Below are 21876 nucleotides of genomic sequence, written 5' to 3' on the forward strand. Positions count from 1 at the left end.
GCTGTCACTAACCTCCCTCTCGTCTGGCTCTATGCCACCTCAGCTCCAGCTGCCCTTAGAATTACCGCTTAGCATTTTGCACAAGACTAATCACACAGGTGCTGTTGGCACTCCACCCAGGTCTCCTGGGATTCCTTTGAAGGGTTTGGCTGGGTTAGCCCATCCTCTGAATGCTGCAGGTGCCTGGCTAATAGCTCTCACCTGGGAGCCTCAGGGCTCAGTGCCTGGGCGTCCCATCCTTCCTGGAGAGGCAGGAATGACTGACTTGATCCAGGATTAAGCCAAAGCGCACCATCCTCACACCACTTCTGATTTGGCTGCCTTCTTCTGAGAACATGTCCACAGCACGTCACTTACAAATGCTTCTGGGGGACCCAACCTAAGACCGCCAGGTGTTTCTACTGGAAAATCAGGTATTTCCTAGAAAGAAGTTTCACTGTAACCTAATTGCTATCCTGGGTGTTGAACTTAGCACGTCTTCCTCCATGGCTTCCCCCACCTGAGAACGGAACTCAGGAAGTCTCCCTCCGATGCAGTCTGCACTTCTCACTGGTGTCCCTGCCGAGTATCCCCAGCCTCCGCTGAGAGAGTCCCCTTTGTCTCCTCTGTTGAATCAGCATCTCTGGCATCTCTGGGATACTCAGGCACCAAGATGCTTCGTGTCATGTCCCCAAGCCGCCCCCTGGACTGCACATCTAGGGTAAGCTCAGTCATCAGGGTTTCTTTCCTCCAGTCACTTTACTAATTGAGAAATCTAACAACACTTTCTCACCCATGCCTTCCGGGCCTCTGGACATAAAAAGCCATTTTCAACCCAGCCGCTAACCAGAGCTGACAGGAAACAGGTCATTGGGACTTGAAGTTCATTGGCATTCATGGATCCATCAAGAGCAATTCCCAAATTGCTGCTGTGACGGTGTCAGGAATTTACCTGAGTTGTAAGACCTCTCCTTCCCCTGTCCCATGGGTGTCTTCCTGGGTCTCAAATCCCAGGCCGGACCTAGACGGGATGTGGTCCTGTGGCCTTGCAAATTCATACCAGCAAGAATATTTTCTGGGCAGTAATGCTAGCAATAGACAGTGTGACAATGACTGAGCATTCTGCGTCCCTGTCGCCCTTCCTCTTATGTCGTCATGCTGTGTAGGAACTGCCCCCGCTGCAGCCGGGCCACACACCCCAGTTCTGGATGTCTCCCTCGGGAGATGAGAGGCTGAGGTCAGACACATACACGGGGCAGAGCGTTGCATACCGTGCTGGTGAGCTGGCCTCCCTTTCGTGTCCTGTGTTCCCACCCCCATCACTCTCCTACCAGGGCTGTGCTGACACCCTGTGTACTCGCTGTTCCCTCCTCCTTCTGCCCCACCTTCGTCCTTGTCCACAGTGGCTCCCATCTGACACACGTGGCTCGCTTGTTGTTGCCTGGTTAGTTTTCTTGGGCAGGGAGCACAGGAGATGTCGGCTCAACAGTAGCCAAGTGAACGAGTGAAGGACTCACGCCATTGTAGACCACTAAGAGGCCTAGCACATAGAAGTGGTTAACTGGTGTACCCAGGCTGCCCAGGCGGTGAGGAGAGGTTAGTCCAGGCTACCCATCTGCTGACAGAGATGATATTCCCAGCATCCCCAGCTCTTCTTGCACCTTAACTTTGGCCAAGCGGGAGGGGGGATGATGTAGGATTTTGCCTACAAGATACCTGGTCTGAGCAAGCAGGTGAGATACTTGGGAGGTACGGAATACCACCATCCCATGTAAGTGGTGGTGGGCAGTGTGGTTCCAGTTCACCCTGTGGGGCTTATAAGCCTGCCTCTTCCCTCAGACAGTGAGCCTGTGAGCCAATGACGGAGGCGTAGGTATACTCGTTGTGGCGCTGAGTAAGATCTGTTTGTTGGTCGAATAAACAATCATAGTGCAGGAGACTGGTAAACCCAACTTAGAACTACATTCCGGGCGTCTCTTTCCAAAAACAGAGGTCGTGGACTGGGGAGGCGGATTAAGTGCCATGCAAGCACAGGGATCTGAGTTTGAATCCCCAGAACCCACGTGAAGCCAGACACAGGAGCTCATGCCTGCGATCGCAGTACTCCTACAGTCAGGTAGGAGGCAGAGATGCGGGGAATCATCCCTAGCTCATGGACCAGCTGCCTGTTCAACAACAAACTCTGCCTCCAACAATGCTGGGGGTTGTCCCCCGACCTGCACACATGCATGGTGGTGTACGCTAGCGCACTCGTGCACACTCGCATTTACACACACACACACACACACACACACACACACACACACGCCTTTCTTGTAAAACAGGGAAAGCCCCAGACGTCTCAAAACCTTGCATCTGAGACATCGACACAAACACAATTGCGCTTGAGCGCAGACAACACACAGCTCAGGAATCCAGCACTCCTGCTTCAGATGCCTTTGAGAGCCCAAACAGTGCCGCTTAGCAATTTGTGTGAATTGATGCCTAGCCCGCCGAAGCTTTCCAGTTTCACTTCCTCGAGGCGGGGGAGAAAATTACCGATGTTTTAAACAAAGCACAGCATGGGGGAGTGTATCATTTAGAACTTTAGTAGCTGCCCCGAGCACAGGCAGTCTGGTCCTAGGGAGAAGCAGACCGTGAGCCCTGGAAGGAGCCAAGAGCATGGCAATCACAGTAGTGCTTGCTGTAACGGCAGGTAGACGATGATAGGAACACTCAGTGCTTGCTCTGTGGCGGGGACTCTGCCTAGTCCTCCACTGTAGACTTTCACTTAACTCCCACGAGAAAGCCCTGCTGTGGGGTGAGCTGCTTCCCCTGACCCCAGATTTTTATGTTCACAATGCCAGAGGCCTTGGAATGCTGCAGGTACTGTTGGTCCTGGTCACACCGGAGCAGGACAATGACACAGCTACTTGAGACAGGCACACAGGATGTCACTTCCAATCATGAGATGCCAAAGACTGCCAGCAAGCCATTGAAAGTCAGGAGTTAGGCAGTTAACCCTCCCTCCCAGGCCTACCCACAACAACCTTTGGCCTCCAGGAATGGGGTATCATGTGCTGCTGTTCTGTGAGCCTCCCAATTCTGAGGTCTTCATTTGAAACTAGTAAGGCCCCAGCAACAGCTGGTGAGAAAATCCCAGGTTAATTAATTTCCCTAAGGTCACAGAGCTGGCAAGTGGAGAAGCTGGGATTTGAACCTAAGCTGTCTACCTTTCAACCTCCACTTTTAACTTTTGTTCTACACATAAACTCTCTTCCTCTAGGGGCAAAAAATCACACTCAAAGGATGAAGCTGAAATAAACCAGTGTCTCCCACCAGTACACCTTCCGGTGGGAGAACTATGACCCTAGGGAACCGCACTGAAGCCAGGAGGGCTCTGCCCTTGGTGTTTTGTTTGTTTGTTTTTAAGGCGGTCACTGCTCTGAAGAATCTTAATGTTCCCCCTTTTAGAAAGGGGTTTGTATGCCCCAGGCTGATCCACTGACTATTGAACCAAAGATGACTTCCAAACATCTTTCAAAGGGGATTTCCCACAGAGGTCTAAAGTCACTGGCCCATTTAACATTTAAATTAACGTTGACTTTACATTTAACATTGCTTCTTCTCCTCCTCGTTTTCTCAGATTTGCTCTTTTAATCACCCCCGTAGATTTAAAAACTAGTTGCACGTGGGGGTGGTATCAAAGGAAAAGCCATGCCTTAATGAAGGGCCAGCATCGGAGCCCTTGGTCAGCTCACCTGCTCAGGCTCCAAGAGCCCATTAGTTGTGACTCGTCCCCTGACTATATCCTAGATGCAGAAGAGAGGACCATTAACTGAGACCCAGGCCACAGCCTGTATTTTAATGATCGCGTGTTTATTTTAATGTGTGATGTGAAACCATAACTTCCCTGTAAGGCAGCAAGACGGGGTTTCTTCTTCCGCGTTCTTAGGAGGCAGGCTCTCAGTAAAGCCAAGCAGATGGTGTGTGGATGTGTGAAGTCTCGGGGGAGCTGGTGGAGGTGTGGGGAACAGTGACCTCTTTTGAGCGCTTTCTTTGTTTTATCTGGAAAACCACTATGGTCCTCCCATGAAAGGTTAAGGCATGAATCAGAGATGAGTGGGAAAGAGGGTGAGCCCTCTCCATCGGCAGCAGAGCATCGATTGCCTTGGCCAGCTCGCAGCAAGGAAGGCGGTCGGCACGAGGTGCTTTCACCTGTGTGGCTGTGTGGGCTGTGTGGAGTAGTCTTTTTGTTTAGTGTCCTTCCACCTCACCCCCGTGCTTTTAGTACTGGAAAATTGGGGCTGAGGTCAGGAGGTAGAAGTCCTTGGATTCATCTTTTTTTGGCAATTATGTTGACACCATGCTGTTGGAGGTTTACAGCAGAAATTTCCACTACCAAGCCGTCTGGGGAGGGTCTTTCTGAGGGTTACTTCTCTGTGGTCAGCTGCCAGCATATGGTCTGGCTTCCATCTGCATCTCAGCTGACCGAAAGTGAGCAGGAGCATCAAAGACAGCTTGTCGCCATCCCTGCCCTGCCTCTCAGAATCTCCACAGGGCTGCCCACAGAGGGGACTAAAGGGAGAGGCTGTGGGGTGCGGGCAGCGATGGCTGGATAGATACACAGAGGGATGGATGTATGGACATGGTGATAGATGGGTGACTCTATGGATAGGTGGATAGATGGGTGGTTGAATGGAGAGACAGAAGATAGATATAGAGAGAGAGAGATGATAGACAGACAGACAGATAGATAGATAGATGATAGATTAGATAGATAGATGATAGATTAGATAGATAGATAGGTGATTGATAGATAGATAGATAGATAGATAGATAGATAGATAGATGATAGATTAGATAGATGATAGATTAGATAGATAGATAGGTGATTGATAGATAGATAGATAGATGATAGATTAGATAGATAGATAGATGGGTGATAGATGATAGATAAATGATGGATGGATAGATAGATGGATAGATGGATGGATAATGGATGGATAGACAGACAGACAGACTGACTGACTGACAGACAGGCAGATTTATGGGTGGGTGGATAGATGACAGATTGGCGGGTGGCTGGCTAGAGACATGACGGACAGGTGGGTGATTTGGTGGGTGGTAAGTGGGTGTCTGGAAGCGTGAGGAGGTGACCAGCAGCCGCAGAAGTCATCCCAGGTGTCTGCTTCATTTTCATCTCGGAAGTGATTGGCCCCGGAGTCCTGGCTCCCTTTCTGCACGAGTCCTGACCTCTTGACAGTTTTGGCTGCATTTCCTGCTGTGAGGCCCCATCTTTTCATCTGACTCAGAAAGACACGTTTCATCTCAGGTCTTTATTCTTCAGCCACACTTCACGCTTGCAGGCGCTGGGCCTCATTAAAATCCGTCCTCTGCCCAGCTCCTCTTTGAGGAAGTTCCTTGTTAGGGCATCTCTGCTGTGAAATGCATCACACCGCCCACGTGGGTGCCCAGCCTGAATGCTAAAGACTGTTATTAGCAGATGTAGCCTCGAGATGTTTCAGAGTTGTCAGTTCTGATGTTCACAGGATTATATTTTCAAACATCATCACAAGTCCTCTGTGACAGACTTGATTATGGTGATGAACTAGTTCTCTTCTTTTGCGAGATGTTCTAGTTGCAAAAGTGATTCTGAAAGCCTTTCAGAAAAGCACTTGGCAAAACTGAGGTGACATTCCTTCGTTTGGGTGGCCCGGTGCTTACTGGGAGAGGCAGCTTTCTATGGCGGAAAGATGATTGCACTTGGGTCGCTCAAGTCCCTAATATTTGCTGTGTCTTCTGTAAAGTGAGGCCAAGGACCCAGGGCCCTTGTGTAGAAGGTGAGCTGAGCAAACTGTGGAGATCATGGGCGACTGTGGGAGAAGAAAACAAGTGAGACCATGTCACTTTCGTGTTGACTGGCTAATGATGTAGGCTTAACCCACAGGAAGAATCGGACCTTCCAGTGAGGGACAGACAGACAGACAGACAGACACACACACACACACACACAGGCCTGCATTCACAGCGAGGATTCCAAAGGGAATAGGCACTCTCTCTCACACCCATGTTGGTCACCGCAGGCTAGTACAGGAGTACTTGAAATCTGGCTGGGCCCAAACAGTAAACTGTGGGCTGGTTGTCAAACTCAGCGCACAGGAGTTAAAATGTCTAAGCCAGGGTACACACCACTCAGGAAGCCTAGGCGAGAAGATCATGAACTTGAGTCCCAGGAGTACTGCATGGTGAGATCCTGTCACAAAGGGGGATGAGCAGGCGGTAGGGCTCAGCCAGTAGAAGTTTTTGCTGCCAGGTCCGATGCCCCTAAGTTTAATCCCTTGGGCTCACATGATGCAGGAGACAGAGCTACCTCCCACAGGCTGTCCCCTGACCACCACACATGTCCTATGGCACATGTGTAACACACGCACGAGCAACATAAACAGGTGTAAAGATTTTAAATGAAAGTGCACAGCAGCTTAGTTTTTACATGGCTTACAATCGAAATGCTATCGTTTTGGATGCACTAAATTTGATAAAACATTTACTAGCAACGTGGATTGCAGAAACGGCTCAGCAGTTAAGAGCACTTGTTGCTTTTTCAGAAGACCCAGGTTCAGTTCCCAGCACCCACATCAGATAACTCACAAGTGCTTCAAGTGCTTGGAACTCCAATTCCAAGGGATCTGATGCCCTCTTCTGGCCTCCACAGGCCCCTTCATACATGTGGGGCACATACGCAGACATGTAAATAAATGTTTTTAATTTAGCACCAACGCTAACTGTACTTGCTCTTTTCATCTGTGTGTGGAAGGGGCCGGTGCACGTCAGGCAGGGGCTGTCACTGTGCCCTCTCTTCCCTTGCTCACCTTTCAAGTGCGGCTGTTGTAGCGTTCTCTCTCTCTCTCTCTCTCTCTCTCTCTCTCTCTCTCTCTCTCTCTCTCTCTCTCTCTCTCTCTCTCTCTCTCTCTCTCTCTCGCTCTCTCTCTCTCTCTCTCTCTCTCTCTCTCTCTCTCTCTCCCCTCTCTCTCCCCCCCTCTCTCTCTCCCTCTCTCCCTCTCTCTCCTCTGTCTCTCTCTCCCTCTCTCTCCTCTCTCTCTCTCTCTCTCTCTGTCTCTCTCTCTCTCCCTGCCTCCCTTCCCTTCTCTTCCTCCCTCCCTCACTCCCTCCCCTATTCCCTTCCAGTCTTCTGGCAACAGGACTCTGTTTATATAGCCCAGGGTGGCCTTGAACTCTGCCTTGGCCTCCTGAGTCCTGGCATTTTTCTCTCTGCTGCAGTGGCTTAAACTCTGAAGGTGCTCCCAGTCCCAGCACTGGCCTCACAGTCAGGCAGTGGGCTAGACCTCAGGGTCAGGCACTGTTTAGAAAGGCAGAGATGCCAGGCAAGTGAGGACTGGGACTCTGAGTGTCTTGAGAGTGGAGCTGCATCTTCTGGGACCTGGGGCCCTGTAGGTGGGCACCTAGCCTTCAGGAGCAGCCTTGAGACAGGACAAGCAGGCAGTGTTCATGACAACCTGACTTCTTAGAATGAGCAGAGGAAAAACTGGGCACAGCCTGAGTTCTCAATGGAAGGCATCAGCTAGATTTTGATATGCCCAGCCAGTGGGATTGTTTACATCATTAAAAGCAATTGTTCTAAAGCCGGGCATTGGTGGTGCACACCCTTAATCAGAGCTCTTGGGAGGCAGAGACAGGCGGATCTCTGTGAGTTCCAGGACAGCCTACAAAGCAATACAGAGAAACCCTGTCTCGAAAAACAACAACAACAAAAAAACAATTGTTCTAAGAAGATATTCAATAGCATAGAAGACCATTAATAATACATAGTTTTGCAAAAAGTCAGTATAGTCATGTTACAAAGAGGGTCGCATGACAAGGCCTCACATTTGATTTTAAAAGATATTTCATTTGATTTTTGTGTTGTGGAGGAGGGAGGTGGGTACACCATGGTACCCGTGTGTCAGGGCTCAGAGGAAAGCCTGTGGAAGTCAGCCCTCCCCCTCTAGAGAATGGGTCCCAGCGACTGAACTCAGACCCACAGTCTAGTCAGCAAATGTCTCACCGCCAGCCCTCATTAGAAATAAATAAATAAACAAACAGATAAACAACAAACAAACAAGCAAACAGATACATTAGGACTAGAAGAATGTGTTCCCATGTTCGTGGTGTTTCCTCTGGATGGATTTTTTTCTTTTGCCCATCTCCTTCCGTATTTTCTATAATGAACATGGTTAACTGTGGTCTCAGCTTGAGAAAGGGGGTGGTGAAGCTGGGTAGTGATGGCACATGAACTTGGGGGGCAGAGGCAGGTGGATCTCTGTGAGTTTGGGACTAGCCTGATCTACAAAGCAAATTCCTGGACAGCCAAGGCTACACAGAGAAACCCTGTCTCAGAAAGGAAAAACAGGGTCAGGGTAGAGGAGAGACACAGAGAACCAAAAGTTAAACACTAGTTGCAAAAGACCTAGACGTTCATCCAATTTGGCTGTTTCTAGTCAGGGGACTTTAGCAGTCCTTCTGTACAATGAGTACCGTTATCACCTTCTTCATCAGGTTCCATGAGCACAAACAGTGATGTTCCCTGTCTGACACAGTTCCTGGCACCACCAGGCTCTCAGCCAATACGAATGATCTCCCCCTGCCCTAGCTTGCTTTCTGTTACTGTGATAAAACACTAACTCTCTGAGTTAGGGTTTCTATTGCTATGCAGAGACACCGTGACCACAGCAACTCTTATGGAGGAAAAGGTTTAGTTGGTGCTGGCTTACAGTTTTAGAGATTCAGTCTGCTATCATCACGGGCGGACACGGCAGCGTGCAGGCAGACGGTGCTGGAGAAGGAGCTGAGAGTCCTGCATCTCGGTCTGCAGGCAGCAGAAGCACATACTGTGTACCGGGCATAGCTTGAGCATACGAGACCTCGAAGACCATCCCCAGTCACATGCTTCCTCTAACAATGCCACACCTCCTAATAGTGCCGTCCCTATGGTCCAGGCATTCACACACAACTCTTTGGAGGCTAACCCTATTAAACCACTGCAATAACCAAAAGCAACTTGGGGAGGAAAGCGTTTACAGCTTGTAGTCCATCATGAAGGGAGTCGGGGCAGGAACTCAAGGCAGGAACCTGGAGGCTGGATCTGATGGAGAGGCCATGGAGGGGTGCTGCTCACTGGTTTGCTCCCCATAGCTTACTCAGCCTGCTTTCTCATATAATGCATGACCACCTGCCCAGATGTGGCACCACCCACATCCGTCATTAATTAAGAAAATGGCCTAGAGGCATGTTTACAGGCCAGACTGGTGGAGTCAGTTTCTTGATTGAGGTTTCTCTTCTCAGATAACTATCTTAAATCAAGTTGACAAAAAACATTAACCAGAATACCCTGTCTGAGCCAAGCTCTCTCTTTTACCTTCTTTGTAGTCCTGGGGGTTATATTTAGAGCCCTAAGAATGTTAGGCATATTCTATAGCAGTGAAATGCATCTCTGACCTTTTCTTAGCTTTCAAGACAAGGGCTCATTAAGACCTAGGCTGGCTTTGAATTCGGTCCTCTGTCTCATCTTCCCAAACAGCTGACATTATTAGCCAGGACAACTAGTTCTGGCTTCCCAGTCTGTTTTGAGTAGATCTAATTCTCATTTACGAATGGCTTGGGCTAGAAAAGGGGAAAAGTTTGAAATGGAGTCACAGAGACCTGGAGGATGCCCTGGCCTAAGAGGTCCCTGGGTTTCTGAGCAAGGGGACCTGCTGCTCCATTTCTCTCTCTCCTGGAGGCCTCAGATCGAAGTCAGATCCCTGCTGGTCACAGTCCAGTTGGAAACATTATATAACTTCATCCTGGATGTATGGGAGGCTACGTGATACAGGGCAGAGGCCAGCATGAAAAGCTTTTCAAATTCAAAGTCAGATAGGTACAGATACTGCTGCACCAGCCCGCTGCAGACTGTGACGTTCACACACTGCATATGAGTACACAGCATGCAAGGGACTCTGTAAGTGCTTACATACGCCTGCATGTGTGCACACATTCGTGGGCACGTGGGGAGCACCGGTTGACAGCGTGGGATAGCACGGTGCCTCCCTCGCTAAGGGTTTTAGTCAGCCATATGTAGTGACAGGCTAATCCACTTCCATAATCAGGCAGAGCTGCTGCAGAGGCTTGCCATGCTTTCTGCGGTGTACAGAAATATTCCTGCTTGGCCTCAAATCTAGTAATGCCATCAAGTAGATTATGAAGAGATGCTTCAGTAACCCATGGCTAATGACCTTAACTGCTGGACAGATGTCTGGAGAATTAAGTCTCTGGCAAAGCACAACCTGAGCCCCTCCCTAACCCCAGCCATGAGATTTGGGGCAGACATCTGGCTGGAGTCCTCTCTTAGGGCTTTGTACTATCCCAGTGGCAGTGGTAACCGAGGCCGTGTCTGCTGTGGTGTCACCTCTGTGAACTTCAGTGAGTGCTGGGCCTCAGTCAGTCAGTCATCTGGAAGAAAAGAGAAAGGTGTGTGCCTGAAGTATGGTTAGAGGGGGACCTTCAGCTCTCCCAGCCCTGAGTAACTCTGGAATGAAAATGAAAATGGGGTCTAGGTAGGAACCAGCACTAAGGCCCTAGAGTCTGAGTCTCCAGCAGGAGAGACACAATGGTACCACCTCACAGGGGCAGGAGTGTGAGCCCTGTGAGGTCTCCAGCTTGCCCAAGCCTCACAGGTGGGAAATGGCAGGGTCCAGTTCTGCTGCTGGGATCCTCTGCCTCTAATGCCCAGCCAGTTTCCACCTTCAGTCTGTCACAGGTCTCGGTGGAATCCTGTGGAGTTTACTCTTGCTCAAAGCATAGAGGCATCTTTCCACAGTGTGCCGAGTGAGACTGGGAGGAGTCATTTCCACATCAGGTCACAATAAATGAGTAATAGGATCGGCAAAGCGCTCTTGATGAGGAACAAAGGAAAAGACGGTCTAAAACACAGTCTCCAGACACTGCACTCCTCACAGGGAGCCCAAAGGGGACTACTCGGATCTGCCCAGATGATGGCCCAGAGGGTTTCCAGGCCTGAACACTGGAATGGGGAACCAGCCCGGCAGCAACATGGAAATGAAGAGACAGAGATGATAATCTCAGGGACTAAGGAGGCTGAAATTTGTAGGCAGAGTACGAGAGAAGAGAAAATTGTATGGAGATGTCCCCAGGATCATCTGTATGTGTCCTCAGTGTGTCAGCACACAGTTTCATAAGGATGCTGCCTGAATGCAGGCAGAGAAACAATAGAGACAGGCGAAGGGTCCTCCTGGCTGAGGTAGGACCAGACTGGGTGAGAAACACATCACAATCCATGTTAATGCCCAGTGGGACCCATCTCTGTATTCCCGTAACTAACTCCAGACTGAGGGTAGCATGGACCCTACCTAACAAAGCTTAAGGACAAGACTAAAAGGGTCAGACGTTTACCAAATAACTACATCCAGAAGCTTAAGACTATATAAAGGGATTTTTTAGTTGTTGGTGGTTTTTTTTTGTTTGTTTGTTTTTTTGGTTTTTTTGGTTTTTACGAGACAGGGTTTCTCTGTATTGTTTCGGAGGCTATCGGTCCAGCCCGGCCTCGAACTCACAGAGATCCGCCTGCCTCTGCCTCCCGAGTGCTGGGATTAAAGGCGTGAGCCACCACCGCCCGACTTTAGTTGTTGTTTTTATAAGTTTAGTTTTTTTTTAAGATTTTGTTTGTGTGGGTGTGTGCGCGCGCATGCGTGCATGCATGCATGCGTGTGTGTGAGTGTGTGTGAGTGTGTGTGTGTGTGTGTGAGTGTGTGTATGTGTGTATGAGTGTGAGTGTATGTGTGTGAGTGTGTGTGTGCGTGTGTGTGAGTGTGTGTGTGTGTGGAACCTCCAATTGTTGTGCCACAAGCTAGGTCCGAGGTATCAGGAAAAGAGAGACCAGACATCCAGCTGTTTGTACTAAGAGAATGCATGTGTTGTCTTTATTGCCAGGAGAGAGAGTGTGTGTGTGTGTGTGTGTGTGTGTGTGTGTGTGTGTGTGTGTCTTCATTATAAGTGTTAAGAGGTCTCTCTTTTGTAGGAGGGAGGAGCTTTTTATACAAGTTTACAGTACAGTGGAAAAACCCCAGGTAGAAAAGATCGTTGTTTTCCTCCTGCTGGATGTTGATGTCAGAGGGTCAAGGCCAGGGCAGTAAGCCAGGACTAGAAAACAGAAAGCACTTGGACTGGAAAACAAGTTGCACTTGTAGGCTGGCCAGCAACTCACAGAGACCCCATGGGGCTGGGGCCCAACATGTGTGAGTGTGCGTGCGTGCATGCATATGTGTGTGAGTGTGCGTGCGTGCATGTGTGTATGTGTGTGAGGGTGTGTGTGAGTGTGTGTGTGAGTGTGTGAGTGAGTGTGAATGTGTATGAGTGTGTGTGTGTGTGTGTGTGTGCTGAGATCAGAAGAGGAAGTAAGATGTCCTGCCCCATCACTCCCCGCTTTATTCCCTTGACACAGACTCTCTCACTGCATCAGGAGCCAGGCTGTCAGCCTGAAAACCCCAGAGATCATCCTGTCTCCACCTCCACAGCATTGGGGTTACAGGTGCGCTACCGTGCCCGGTTTCTTAAGTGGGCTCAGATCTAAGTTCAAGCCTCAAGCTCAGCAAGCACTGGGAGTCAGTGTAACTAGAAGCTGTTTGCCCAGGGGTGAGAAATTAGGGATCACATCATGGAAGTCTAGACTGCATCCAACCTGGTGAGCCATGTAAAAGGACTCAACTGCTACAGGGGAGGACACATTTTCCACCACAGTGAAAGGCTTCCTGCTTTGTTCTCAAGTCTTGGGAAGTCGCCAAGGCAATGAATGGCCTCTCCCTGGAAGGTTAACTCTTTGGCTAGCCCTGTCCACTCACAGCTCTCACCTGACTGCCTGAGGAATATCAGTCCAATGAAGAGATCAAATAGGAGGCAGAGCTCAATGGTAAAAGGATGATCTAGGCTGTCTGGAGTGAGAAAGAGCCCAGGTCCCCTTTAGTTCCAGGACCACCGTTGGTAAGACATGTGACCACCAGACCTTGCTTGCTCACTCAACTGAAAGAGACAGCTGAGTGTCATGTCTTCTAAGGACAGTTGGAGGCGCCTACAAGACCCCCGTGAGGGGACTGTACCATCATACAGTGTGAACGGTAACGCTGTACCAGGAAAGCTGCAAGCTCAAGTGAACTGGTTTCCGAATAGCAGAGAACTGGAGCTCATTTTCCTCATGGGCGGCATAACGTCAGCTTAGCCCAGGAAGCGGCCACTCAGCTCCTCTGGCACGGGCAATAGGAAGAAAGATCACGAGAGTCCAAGCTGAGCCCTGCCATCCCTCCTTCTCCAGGTCTGCACTTTCCTAGGCAAGCTCCCTTCTCACCCTCCAATCCATGGTTTGGGCACCACATCCAGCAAAGAAACCAAAGCACTCACATCATGGCCACTTGCAGGCCTAGTTAGATTTGACTGGCTGGCTTAGGTCATGTGCTTGTTCCTTAGCTAATCAAGAGCGGTTATACCGATTGCCCAAATCATTGGTCCCATCTTTGCATAGAGCCAGCTTCATACGTTTCTGGCAATGTGGTTTACGTGGACTTTTCACCTCTCTCATTGAACGCATCTGCCATTAGCCCGTTCTTTGTCCTGTAGCCTGGGCAGTGGATAGTACCACACAGATCCATTGCTGCCTAGCTTCACACTGGGGTTTTCCAGTGGGGAGACAGGCAGCTAAGAGGAAAGAGAAAGCTTGGGATGCCTCTCAAGCTCTCCCCGTGCTCTGTCTGAGTCTCCTATAATAGTTCCGTCCCTTCGGCTGTCTTGTCACGGTGGCTGTGCATTCTCTGTATCCCCCACGTATAGAAGGCTCTGGTGACGCTATTTCTTTTCCCCTTGGGCTCTAAAGTATGGAAACAGCTCAGGCTATTGCCAGTCTGTGGCTGGTTTGCCACCTTCCCCTGTCCCTGTGATTCAGCTCCCCACCACACGAAAGCCTTAGTGACCTCTTCCTTGGAGCCATTCAGGGTGAATTCCATTTCCTGCCACAGCTTCAAGCTACAAAACCTCTTGCGTGCTCACAGCATCTGTGAGTCTGGGATTCAGGAGTGACTCAGCTGGAAGGTTCTGGAATGAGAGCTCTCCTACCAAGTGTTGATCCTGAGATTTGCCGGAGAACAACCAGTTAACCATTTGAGCCAAATTTGAAGCAAGCTTTAATTAAATACTGACCAAGATGGTCTTTGGTCAGGACCATTCCCTGAAATTCCCAGCTGAGTGGCTCCGAGAGACATGTCATAGGGCTTTTTACAGATAAAAACCATTCAGCCATTCAGCCAATGTATTTTCTCATATGGCTTTGTTGTTCTTTTTCAAGAACTACAATTCCCAGCATCCCAGGAAGTTACCGGGTCCTTGGGTGGATGGGGCTTACAGGTTAATTTCAGCTTTCATAATCTCCCCTTGAGTTGTATCCTGGGTCAAATCCTTGACTCTGTGATGGGTACCTGTTTATACTGGGATCTAATAACCATCAGCTTAATTGTACCCAGACAGGAATTGTCATTTAGTTAAGGCATCGATGAAGCAAGAGTCAACACCAATTGGCAGAAGCAGAAGCTGAAGGTTCTGTTATGGCTGACATGAGAGTTACTGTCTGGAGGGGGCCTGGGAATGGAGGGGGCAACAGTCATTTGTCTCAGGTTCTCTTTTGTAATGTTTTTCAATACAGCCCGATTCTATTCCCAAATGGTCTATATAGAAACAACAATTCTTTCTTAAAGCCATATAATAATATCTCTTTGTTCTACGTAAAGCAGGTTAAAGCCCAATCATATTATAGGACTATAATGAGTCTATCTCCCGGTTGGTAAATCTGGGCTAACTTTCCTGGTATGCCAGTAGGTATTACAGGTAGTCATTTTGTACCCTATGCCAGAGAGCTTCCTTTTGACCTAGCATTTCAGCCTGCTGGGCGACAAAGGATTCTTACTATATTCTCTCCTGTAACTGCTTGCAGCTGAAACTGGGGCGTTGTTGTCAGGGCCCAGGAAGGCTGAAAGGGCGAAGACTGGGTAATGTGGCGTTCATCAGAACCATCTGATTGGCTGGTGCAGGTGAAGGGACAGGGAGCAATTACATCAGCTGGACAGGCTCACATCAGCTTCCAGCAAGTCCAGAGCTCAGCAGTTTGCAGTAGCCAGGTGATCTCTGGATGGTGGTGATCCCTGGATGGTGTGCCAGCCAAGTGGAATCAGCTGAGACAAACATAGACTAGGGACTGAAGAGAGACTTTATATGTGGAACTTTCAGGCCCATGATTCTAGTAGTTGGGAAAGGGGAGGGGTCCCAAGGCCAGGGGAGGGTCCATCCTCAGGAACAGACAGGTGGGAACTTAGGCCGTCCTCATCTGGAGTCCTTTGGACCTGTAACAGGTGGATCTGAGTCTTATGATTTCTTTGACTCCCCAAGGCTTATATGAATTTTTAGTTTACAAAAAAAAGATATAAAAGTTTTAGATGTGTTAGCATTACCACTGTTTGTAATCTGTACTGAAATCCACATTGTAGAAAAGCAGTTAACAGGTGTCTGTAAAACAGCTGGAGTAGACTCGCACCTTTGAGTCCTAGAAAAGGATTTTGGGTTAAGAAAGTTTGCACATTGCCATGCGTTGGTGGGGCACGCCTTTAATCCCAGCACTCAGGAGGCAGAGGAAGGAGGATCTCTGTGAGTTCCAGGCCAGCCTGGTCTACAGAGCGAGTAACAGGACAGCCTCCAAAACAATACAGAGAAACCCTGTCTCAAAAAACCAAAAAAAAGAAAGTTTGCACATTTTTCCTCTGTCTGGAGATAATGGATATATAAATTGGACAGAGATGTTTTTGGCCCAGTGAGAAGCACCTTTAAGTCTATACTTAGAAAACAACCAAAGGAAAGGTAAAGTCTTGAGCTTGTGACTGAACAGTAAGTAGTCAGTGCTTTACCAGTTTATCAGAGCTCCATTTACTGTTAAGAGAAGCTTTTCTTTGCTAGCCGCTTTGGTTTATCACCCGCCAGTCGCCTGGGCTCTGCCACATTGTAGTCCCCAAATAAACACACAAGACGCTGTATTAATTATGAAGCTGTTGGCCTTGCTTGTTTCTTACTGGCTAGCTCTGACTTAAGTAATTACCCCATAATTGTTAATCTAAGTATGTCTCTTACCGGAGAATAGTTCCGGGTTTCCTACCCCATGGCGGTTACATGTCGACTCTCTTGTGTTTCTCCTTCCCAGAATCCTCCTGGACTCCTAGTCCCTCCTATCTAGATTCCCCATTGGCCAGACAGTACTTTATTGACAAATGCACAGGACTTCCCCAACAATTTACCAAAGCTAAAACTTTGAATCTTAGTGTAACAATGGCATAGAAGGGGAAAGAAAAGGAAATCTGAAGCATGTTTTAATTTTACATACCTTAAATCATTTTGGAGATCCTTTATATCCTCAAACCTTTATATACCTCAGAACATTTTTTTAATCTAATCATTTACCAGAGACACAAGTAGTTATTACTGAGAACAGTCATTACAAAGCATGTTTCTTTAGTGGTAAATTATACTTGAAACCTGTTTATCCTCTAATATGAAGCCCATGAGCAAGGCAACCCAGGCTGCCTTTTCTTAGCAAGAGACCTGGTAGCTGTAACTAACTAATGAACTGACTAATGAACTAGCAAGGTGGCTGCAGCCTTCGGGGAAGGAGCTGATTGCCTGCTGCTGCCTAGCTGACAAAGCTACAGTTAGCCTAGCCATCACCGTCATCAGAGATCTGAGAAGGATAAATTATACCAGGAAGTATAATCCGAATGGCCTATGTATCAATTAAAATGACAGAGACCTGTCCATAGTTCATTACCTAGACAGTCAACCCAGGCTCCTGTGTTTCCATGGTGATGGAGGCAGAAGTACCAGGAAAGCATCAATCTTTGGCTGCCAAGCCCAGAAGATGAGAGACTTTCCTGTGGAGGAGGGATATAGGGGCACTAACCTTACTGTGTCTAAAAGTGGGGCAATGAGCTCTCTAGTTTCCTACTTCTCCACAGTTCGGGTCAGGCCCTGGCAGCAGGTGAGGCATTGGGGCAGACTTTTCCAGTGGTTAGGGTTACTACAATCCAGGTGGAGTCATTGTCACTGTGTCCATTATCTTCTTGGAGGCCTTGGGGGTTACTGTTGAATCTGGGAGGCTCTGTCATAGTAAGCTTTTTCCATCAAACATCTTAAATGCCATATTAAGCCGATCTCTGACAAGTTTGAGGACTTGTCATATCTGAACTAAATAATACTTGCTTGTTTTTAGTTACTTGCTTTAGGATATACCTCAAAAACATATACAGGAGGCTAAATAAATATTTTTGTCCTGCAACTGATTACATTAGTAGTTAGCATGACTGTAAGTATAGTCCTGAATGTCTCAAAGATGTTTTGAGATGTTCATCTTTAACAGTTTATAATAAAAATAACAGGTTTTGAATTGAAGTTCTTTTCAAGAACACAGTCCATAGAGAGTTTAGCAACTTTGCTTTCCTGGTTTTTACATAGTGTACCATTATAGAACACAACAGTTTCATATATTTCTCAGTTTCCCAAAATAGCTACAGCTTAATAATGCTATCAAAAACAAGGTTAGACATACATTCCTAAATCAGTCTCTGTTAGCCTGACTAGACCGTAGGCAAGGAGAGACCCTTTGCCAGACTGCTTAGGTTTTGTCTTGCTGCATCATAAGATAGGAATACCTCAGTCTCTGATGTTTAATGTTTGGTTTTATAACTGTGGCCCTAATTTTGAGCCTTTTTATCTATTTATCAAGATAATATATTAATGAAGACACTATAATAAAATATAGCCTTATAAACTTAAATATTTTTAAAGCTGTTCTTTAAAAGGTATCCAGGGTTTTTTAATTTACATTTAGTGTAAAACTCCAATTTTTTCTTTTAAAGCAGTTTTAAAATTTTCAACTGTGTGTTCTTGCACTATCAAAATAAAGTACCTTTCTTTATTTTTAGACTGAAATGCAGTGCACAACCATAATCTGTAGAAGGCAAAACCAAGGTCCAACGGTGCAAACAATCCAGTGTCTCTAAAATCGATACCATCTGAGTGATTCCCATGCTACAAAGTTTGGCTGCCAACAAAGTGTGCTCTTGTATATGAATGCATGGAGGTGCAGCTCTAATACCTCATTAAACAAGCATTGTTTTTAAATACTATCTTTTATAACCCTTGTTTTAAAGGTAGGACAGGAATTATCATACAGAAATCCTATACCAATTTAAAAGTATCTTTGGAGATATGTTGTCTCCTTGGTTGGCCTATACCACATAGTTGCCCTTAGTCAAGATGGTGGAGAAGCCATGACATCCGTCTTCCCCAACCCTAGTAAAGATGTCAACCAGCCACATGGTTGCCTAGAGATGGTGGAAGGCCATGTGTTGCTTATATCCCAGAATGGAATCATGCCACATGGTTTCTTTAAGAGTACCTATGCAACCGGGGGGTGGTGGCGCACACCTTTAATCCCAGCACTTGCGAGACAGAGGCAGGCGGATCTCTGTGAGTTCGAGGCCAACCTGGTCTACAAGAGAGAGTTCCAGGACAGTCTCAAAGCCACAGAGAAGCCCTGTCTCGAAAAACAAAAAACGATTGCCTATGCACAGACTTTTAATTACCAACCCCATGTTATGATTTTTAAGTAAACTGTTACAGATATTGCAGATTTTTAACCACACCTGATAAACTTATAAAGCAATAATCCCTTTGGCTGTCCTGTTCTTTCCATTCTTCCTGTCTATTTCTGACCCCAGACATAGATATTTAAAGGCATGCCTGGGTCTGAAAAGGGTTAGCCATTGCCCAGTTCCAGAGCCAGACCTTTAATAAAGCAAAACAGCATAAAACAACTTTAATATTATCCACACCCAAATGATACTTGAATACCTATTTCATTATATTCAGTGGCTAGAACCCCCAGAGATAAATTCAGAGCCCAGGCAGCCAGCCTCAATAGCAACAGCTGAACTACCACCAAGAAACACAGAACATAGTAAACTCACACATTCAGAAACAAACACACAGTGACCACATCCATACATTCAAAACAGAGAGACACAACGTGCTTTACTTCCTTGGAGGAGTAGAACACTGTGCTAGCTGTTGAATCCAGTTCTCATGGGCACAGCGGTTCTGTAGCAAGACTGGCCTCCAGTTTCCTACAGAGACACTGGGTTTCTCAAAGCTGTCCACTGGCCCCAAGCACTGCACTCTGCACCCAGTACATACTGCCATTGAACTCCATGCCCCCAAAGTTCCACTGTTTTAGGAACAAGCCCCCTAAGAGCAGCTTAATGTGTGGGAGGGTGCAGAGCCAGAGGCCCCAGGGGAGGCTCAACAGCCGTACCTGGCGCTCTAGGATGTGAAGCTCTATCACAGATCACAAGGCCCAGGCCTTGATGCCAGCTAGACCAGGCAGGAGGTAGGGAGACAGGGGTGGTGTCCTGCTTAAAGGGCCATGGGCGCAGGGCTCCACACCACCCACCTGGACCTTCCAAGAGTAGCACCAGCTTATCAGCCTGGTCATTAGCTTATCAATTTGGTCGCCCCAAGTCAGAAAGACAGGTACAGACATAAGACAAGACACAGAGCCAAAGCTGCAATGGAAAACATAGAGTCAAACAACAGCAGAAAACATGAGGCAGCAGCATTTAACAATTGGAGTCCTCAGTGTCAGAGTCCATTAGGATAGCTAAGAGAAAAATTTAAAGCCCTTTTGTACAGCCCAGATACTAGGAACCCATCAAAGGCTGGGCCTCTTTGAGTCTTCCCAGGCTCCAAAATCCACACTGGTCTAGCCAGACCTGAAGCTGGATTCCCAGTCGTGGATTGGGATTGCTGCTATAGTTCCTAGCTCTGTTGTGCAGGATAGGCATTGGAATCTTGTTGACAGTGTCAAGTCTGGGCCTCTCTGAGTGTTCTAACTTGGTTCCCAATGTCACCAGGGTATCCTGAGAACTCCAAGGTAGGTCAGAAAACAATTGGTGGCTCTCGTTGAATTCCAATTAACCAGTAATAACCAGTGGTCCATGGGATGTCTCCGTTTGCCCTAGACAAAGGATTTGATGGATGTCATCAGGCCCCCTATGTTCCTAGAGGGTCCCCATAACCAGAATCCAGAAACCAGGCAGGATATTGTCACAAGAAGCTAGCTTTTAAAAAGGCTTCTATGGCTTATCAAAAAAGGAGGCCTCCATGAAAAAAGAATCTTACTATATCCTTTTCCAAGCATGGTCATTCGCTGCCCTGGGTAGGGGTCTCCAGAGCAGGAGTGAAGAACCTAGCTTCAGAATTTGGGGTGGAATTATCTCACTGGGGCCTCCAGATGTTAATCCTGAGAGTCACCAGAGAAGACCCAGTTCACCGTTTGAGCCAAATTTGAAACAAGCTTTAATTAAATACTGACCAAGATGGCCTTTGGTTAGGACCATTCCCTGGAATTCCCAGATGAGTGGCCCAGAGACACATGTTGTAGGGCTTTTTATGACCAAAACTATTCGGCCACCGTATTTTCCATTGTGCCTTTGTTGTTCTTTTTCAAGAACTACAATTCCCAGCCTCCTAGGAAGTTATGTGGTCCTTGAGTGGGTGGGCTTACGGGTTAATTTTGGTTTTTACACAAAGCAGATGAGACATTACCTGGAACAGTGAACCTCCTGAGACCCAGGAAGACTGGTGATACGCTTCCAAGATAGCCTCTCTCAGGCTAGCAAGCTGGTTCTAGTTCTTGGCAGAAGGACTCCGTTCCTTGCCATAGGGCTACGTGGGTGTCCTCATGGTGTTATGGTTGCTTCTGATTCTATGAGTAACATAGGTTGTAGGGTTTCTTCATGGTCTGTGTCTGGACACCACACTCTGCCATGTCTGTAGTACCCTACTGTTTACATAGGCTGTCCCCATTCACTGTGGAAGGGACTATACCAGGGCGTGTCCCCAGACTGACACCAGAGGCCACCATGCATTAAAAGGGCCATCACAGATTCTGGCTGACATAATTTCACTTAGCACCGGGTACTCTTAGCGCCCAAAGGGTTGCCAAGCAACAAAAATTAATTAATGTCTATTACAACAGATACAGATTCTAACAATGGGAAGACTATGACTCTAGAATGACTAGCAGGTCTCAAATGTTGGGCAGGGGTCTTAAAATAGCCATGGGAAGTGGGAGCAAGGACTCTCAGTAAGAAAGAGAGAAGAGTCCCCACTCATCTTCCAGCTCTACTTCAGCCCTGCAAACCACGCCCAAGACATCTGACTATGCATACAGTATGCCCAGCACTGGCCTCCCACATCCTACATTCTGGTTTCTGACTGTCCCTCGGAAGTTCCTAAGTCTAGCAGCCCAACAAATTGCCTCCCTTTTTTCTGCCTGCATCTGTCACTTAATGAAAGTTCTTAGAGTTAGACTGTGAACCAAGTGAATAGTCCCCTGCCCTCTGCTGTCTGGGGAGCTAGATAGGGAGCGTAGCAAACAGTGAGTTCTCAATTAGGTGACACCTGATTGCTAGCCTGGCCTGATGGTCAGAGGTATGGGTGGTAACTCACCAGATGCTATGGAACATTAGATCTGGAAGTAGCCTGGAGTACCATCTCCTGAGACGCTCCCTGCCTCTCTTCCACTATCCCAAGGTAAGCAGACACCTCCCGCTGCCAACCCACACAGGCAGGAAACTGCAGTTTGGAACTCATCTGAGTCTTGTTTTCCTCAGCTCAGATGTGTGAAGGTGCCAAAGCTTCAGGGCCTGCGACCCCCCTGGTTTTCCCCTGCTCAGAGCCACTGAGAAAAGACCAGAGCAATCCCATCAGGCCCTTGGCCTTTCA

General features: G+C 47.8%; 1 protein-coding gene across 2 annotated transcripts in view; it reads left to right on the forward strand.

Moving 5' to 3' along the window:
* Gabbr2 (gamma-aminobutyric acid type B receptor subunit 2) overlaps positions 1–21876 on the forward strand; it is a 360155-nt gene that overhangs the window by 220198 nt on the left and 118081 nt on the right. The gene's annotated exons all lie outside the window — the stretch shown is intronic.

The sequence above is a fragment of the Mesocricetus auratus genome, unplaced genomic scaffold, assembly GCF_017639785.1.
Source record: "Mesocricetus auratus isolate SY011 unplaced genomic scaffold, BCM_Maur_2.0 Super-Scaffold_6730, whole genome shotgun sequence".
NCBI lineage: Eukaryota > Metazoa > Chordata > Mammalia > Rodentia > Cricetidae > Mesocricetus > Mesocricetus auratus.